The sequence below is a fragment of the Talpa occidentalis genome, unplaced genomic scaffold (genome assembly GCF_014898055.3).
Source record: "Talpa occidentalis isolate TD23 unplaced genomic scaffold, MPIMG_talOcc4v2.1 talOcc4.7, whole genome shotgun sequence".
Classification (NCBI taxonomy): domain Eukaryota; kingdom Metazoa; phylum Chordata; class Mammalia; order Eulipotyphla; family Talpidae; genus Talpa; species Talpa occidentalis.
Genome location: NW_023605083.1, coordinates 45,995,318 through 46,001,089, shown reverse-complemented (window position 1 = coordinate 46,001,089; position 5,772 = coordinate 45,995,318). Strand labels below are relative to the sequence as shown.

General features: G+C 41.4%; 1 long non-coding RNA gene across 1 annotated transcript; it reads right to left on the bottom strand.

Moving 5' to 3' along the window:
- Positions 1-473: 473 nt before the first annotated feature.
- On the bottom strand, positions 474-5,468 carry LOC129144803 (uncharacterized). The gene is made up of 3 exons (XR_008549441.1): positions 5,379-5,468; positions 5,182-5,254; positions 474-553 (listed from the first exon to the last, which is right to left on the bottom strand). It is a non-coding gene; the product is annotated as an uncharacterized LOC129144803 (long non-coding RNA).
- Positions 5,469-5,772: the final 304 nt, after the last annotated feature.

Below are 5,772 nucleotides of genomic sequence, written 5' to 3'. Positions count from 1 at the left end.
TATTTAGAAAACTAAGCATATGTATATATAATTTTTCAGACAAAGATGTTGTTGCTGTTGTTGTGTTAAGTGTAAAGCCCACAGCAGTTTTATTTGTTACAAACATTGGGTCTAATCCAGGGTGGGAGGAAGTTATGTTTCTGCCAGAGGAGGTCTTACTTCCATTAGGCCTGAAACATGGTTTTTCAAAATTACAGTTTCTTTCCCTTTGGACCCCAAGAAAATATGAGCATGGAGACTTGGCTTTGGATCTTTGCTCCCATAAGTTGTAACATTTTAAAGAGGAGGGAAGGATTTTGGAACAATCCTTAGGATTCACTAGCTTTTCCCTCACATGTATTATTGTAAGGTACCAAAAAGGAACGCAAATTAAATAAAATGGAATGGATGTCAGAGGAAGAGTATAAGTTGTTAATAAATAACATTCATAGCATACTTACTGTGTACAAGTCTCTGACACCAGCTGCCTTCTGTGTGTCAACTCACTTAACACATGTAACAACTTCTGCAGTAAACACTGTCATTAGTCCCATTATGCCCATAGGTGAAGAAACTGAGGCAAAGAGAAATGAAGTACTTTTCTTAACAGGTGAGGAAGCTAGAATGCGGATATGTGCAACATGATTTTTGAGCATCACATTTTTTAAATTGCAGACCCACTATGTGCAATGCTAAGACTTTGCTAGGTGCTTTAAATTCATCATTTCACTTAATCCTCACTGTAGATTTCCATGCTCCAATTTACAGATGAGCAGGCCAAAGAGGCAAAGTAAATAGACTCAGTGCATACACACAGTAAGCAAGCAGCAGAATTAGAACCCAGGACTACCAGATTCCAAAATTTATAGGAAGTTACATGTCAAGCACCCTGTACTTGGAACTCAGAATTGATGGAAAACATAAGACGTGGTCCCTTGAAGCCCAGAGCTAACGTTTCCTACCTCACAGAGGAAGACAAACAAGGAAAGCGATGTTTCAGAACAATGTGAGCACTGCAGAACACACCTATCTTGTAACCATTAGACTCTGAGATCTAAGAGTGAAATGAGATCTTTATTATTGTCCCACTTGATGTATGTCCTAGATGACAGTAGGTTTTCTATGTTTGTTAAGGTGATCTTTTGAAGTGGAAAAGCAATTCCAAATAATCTGTAAGCATCCCCAGTGCAGGTGGGGGCAAACATGAGGACAGAATAGAAAATTTAACTATTCTAACACTTTCCCAACAAAGAAAACTCAGTTTGAGTTTTTCAAAATAAATGCAGTAATTTTGAGAGATTAAAAGAGTTACTTAAATATAAAGGTCTTTAAGACAGAGAATTGGAGACTGAAAGAAATGATGGGAGGAGAAGAAGCAGGGGTCCTACCAATTTGGCTATTGGAACCAAATATTTCATTACATCTCTAAATTTGGTCCTGAAGGTACAGCCAAAATGAGGGTGCTTTGTCAGTGAGAGTGAATGCCAGTCCTTCTGACTTCCAGGTATGACTCAGAGGATGAAAAGGGAGTGAAAAACTTACAAAACTGCCCACATGATTGATAGTGGGGGGGAAATCCCATTTTTCACAAATTATGGGCCTTTTTTATGGCTAGTAATGCACAGAAGATTAAAGTGAAGTCTATATTTCACAAATGGGAGGACCAAATGATTTAAAACCTTTGTTATAATGACCTACTTTGGAGTAAAGAATCAATTTCTTTTACAGCAAGAATCTGTTAATTTAGGGAAATGGAGAGAGGAGGGAGAAAGCACAGGACTGAGCAGAAAAGATAAAGAAAAGTACTTAGGTTAGGTTGTTGGGTAGGGTTTTCCTGACGTCGTTTCTATATATCAAGCAATTTAGAGGTCATTTTGCATAGTGAGAGAAGATAAACTATGGATTTCATTTTAGTCCTGTTTCTGACCCGTGGGTACTGTATGAGCTTCCTACTGCTGCTGTAACAAATTAACACAAATTTAGAGGTTCAGAACAACACACGTAAACTTCCTGTAGTTCTGTGGATCCAGGGCCTGATAAATATCTCATGGGGCTAAAATCAACATGTCTGCTGGCTCTATCCCTTTGGAGGCTCAAGGAAAGAACCTTTCTCCTCATCCTTTCCAGCTCCCTGGGACCACTCCAATTCCTTGCCTTAAGACCCCATTTCAGAAAGAAAGCCAACAGTTGTATCTTTCTCACATCACATCTTACCTAGCACCTCACTCTTTTTCTGCCTCCCTCATGTAATTTCCAGGACCAATGGGATTACATTGAACTTCCCCTAAGAAAATCAAAATAGGTGCCTCCTGGGTGGCCTACGGGTTAAGTCGCAGTGCTATCACTGCCACAGCCTGCGTTTTATCCCCGGCCAGGGAGCAACACACATGGCACAGCAGACCTTTCCTATCTCACCTGCTGCTCCCCTCAGTAGTGTATTTCAGTAGAACCACCTATTCTGCTCCCCATTATGTCTCTCATGAATCCTCTCACCCCCCGCAACTCTGACCCACACCCCATTTCTTCAACACACAAAAAAAGGAAAATAAAAGAAAAATAACCTCACTTTCTTTAAATCAACTGATTATTAACAGTAGTTTCCTCTGTAACTTCAATTTCCCTTTGCCACATAACCTACCATATTCACAAATTCTGGGGATTTTTGTGGAAAGGAAAGAGATATTTTGGGGTATCTATTATTTCTGCCTACCACAAGTGCTGTGGGACATTTGCAATTTACTTAGGTATTAACCCTCAGTTTCCTCCTCCATCACATGGGAATAAACAAACTTGACTGGAAAGATTTCTATAAAAATTAATGATCGTGCATCTGTGCCTCATCAGTAAGAGTGGGTACTCTGTAAAGAAGGCCTGTCATTAGGATTATTATCTCTTAGTAATTTTATGGCTATTAAGATGGCAACAATGTCTATAAACTCTTTCCTAATGACCCAAGTAGTCATTTCACAGTATATGCTGACATTCCCACTTTAAGCTTTTTTCTTTCTTTTTCATTATATCAAACTCTCTGGAAAGTTTCTGGCAAGCTGCCTTAGCATAAGTACATCCACACGCTCCCGCAGCCTGGCACAGGCCTGGCAGGAAACAGCAAACTTGGTTTTCTACTTAAGCCAAGGGGGCTTTTTCCACTTTTGCTTTCTACACAGAACCCCGCCTGGACTCAAGGGGAGCTGAGAAAATGGAAAAGAAGCTAAAGTGGTGTCTTAAGTGATTTGGCTTCTCCTGTCACATGAAGCAACAGGATATCCCTGGCAGGAGCCCCTTCACATATCAGTAGGCTCAAAGTCCCTCAGTGACCTGCCTGGGTATGTGACAGTGTCACTTATTGTAAAAGTGGAAAGGCCTAAATCCTAGAGGATAAAAATAAAAGCATTGCTGAGAAAAACACCTTCTTCTTTCCAGTATTACAGTGAAATGGCTCTCAGATGTTACCTAATCATGATCATCCTGAATGAGTGCCCCTAGGGTGGAGCTCAACATTGCTGGACATTCTACCAGGTGTCCACCAATTAAGTAGCTCCTTTATTTCACTCCTGCTGGGTCTGTCTGAAATGCCAGGGAGAAGACCCTAGGAGCTGGCCAGATGCAAGATTTGACTGAAGATGAAGAGAGAGCATGTGGAGGCATAGCCACACCACAAATCACAGGGATCAGAAAGTGAGGGATTTGTCTGTGGTTACCGTAAAGCTGATGACCTCCAGCCCCCACTTCCAGGTCAAACCATTCTGTTCCCTACAAGTGCAAATACTAGTCATGATGGCTTACACACACAAGCCACAGAAATCCTTGAGCCTCAACTCCCCCATAGCTTCTCCCTGAGAGCAAAGGCCTTGTCAAATTAACTCCAACCAGAGACTTTTTGTACTTCTCATCAATTTGCTTCCCTTTGGAAGGGAGAGAATGAATGTCTCAGCCATAGTCTCTGACAAAATGAAGCAGGACTCAGTGTCTTTTCTCCTCCACACTGAGATGCCCCTTCAGATTTAAAAAAAAGGATGTGGAAGAAGCTATTGACACCAGGAAGTGTTCAGGCTGGTATAACAAAATATTTAAAGCAATAAGGTGCAGCTTGTAAGTATTTGACAACGTTGAACTTTTAACATGAAACAAAAATCTTTCCATGTTTCCACAATCCTGTTCTCTTAGAGACTAACTCTCCCAAATTATCTGCACCCCATTCCCACCTTCTTGCCCATTCTGGAAGGATTAGGGAATAGAACTATTCCATGGCAGCTGAATCCACTATATTAGAAATTCGAGAACTTCCCAGAGTGACAAAAGCAGTAATGGCAAAGGCAGAGTCCTCAAGTCCACACTCACAAACACACACTCCCTCAGGCAGCTGAGAAGAGGGAGAGGCAGAGATTCAAGGGCAACAAAAGGGACTGTTGACCAACCACCTTTTTATCAAAGGACAAGTGCTCTTTTTCTCCATCACATGGTTGAGAGAACAGGGCAGATGGAAAACAATAGATTGTCAAAATGGTGTAACTCTACATAATCACCTAGACAGCTAATGGGACTACAAAGAGAAAACACACGCACACACACACACAGAGCGAATCCTGTGAATTATCACCTAACGCTGCCTTATGAATTTTCATAGTTTTCTGTGATCTATCACAGCAGATATTATACCCTAAACTATCATCCATCACTAAGAACACTACAGGCAGGCAGGGGACACATCACTGAGGGGGTCTACAGTCTTCACTCCCTACATTGAGTCCTCCCATCCCCTTCCTGCTATAAACTGGGAGCTCACTAAGGAACCCAGTAGTAAGGCAGCAGCACTTAGCAGCAGTACCCATTCCTGTGTGGGGGTGGGGATGAAGAGGCTGTTTCCCTACTTGGCTGAGAATTTTTTTGGACCACATGAGCAAATCTGGAAAGGGAAAGCATGCCCTCAGGAGAAGGTTCTTACCAAAGAGTTATGCCTTGCTCCGTATCCTGCTTTTACACTGAGAGACCCTGGAGATTTCCTAGTCCCAGATTTTCCTATTGAGATTCCATTTCTTCCTTCAGTGAAATGGGCACTGTATTCTTTTGTTTTAATTCTGAATTAAGACCTCAATATTTCTATCAGATTCTTCCTCAGTCTGTCAACCGAGTGCATAGGAAAAACATGGGAAAATGAAACAAGACAGTGGAGAAAGAGGAAGAGCAGAGATTCATAGTCACCTCCATATGTGTCGTCTCATTTCATCCTCACAACAACTTTAACAAGAGAGGAGGCTTGTTTATTCCCAATTTACTGATGAAAAAAAAAAAACAAAACAAAACTGAGACTCAGAGAGGTTATTCACTTTATCTATGTGGCAAAATCATTTTGTTATTTTTTTTTAAAAAATCTCAGAAAGCCAGATAAGCTAAGTTACCCCCATGATCTCCAAGAGGTAGATTCCTCCATGCCATCCAGTCTGTGTAGGCAAATTCAGCATCTTGCTGAGCAGAACTGAGAGGATAGTTGTCAGCTCAACCTAGAGGTTACAAATAAACCCATCAGTTCATCCTGGTGCAGTCATATAAGTGGGGTACAGTTCCAGAACTCTACATTTGAGGGCTGGAAATTTGTTCCTTGATATCTGGAGCTTAACAGACTATGAAGTTGTTGCTGTCTCAAGCTAGAAATTCAGACAATTTTGAAGGCAGCTGCAGTCCAGCTTTCCTCCAGCATGTACATGGCAAGGATTGTGGGCTTCCAGAGCCCACCGCAGGCTGAAAATGGGACCTGGTCTTATTTTTCTTGATGACACTCAAGAGGAACTCCTG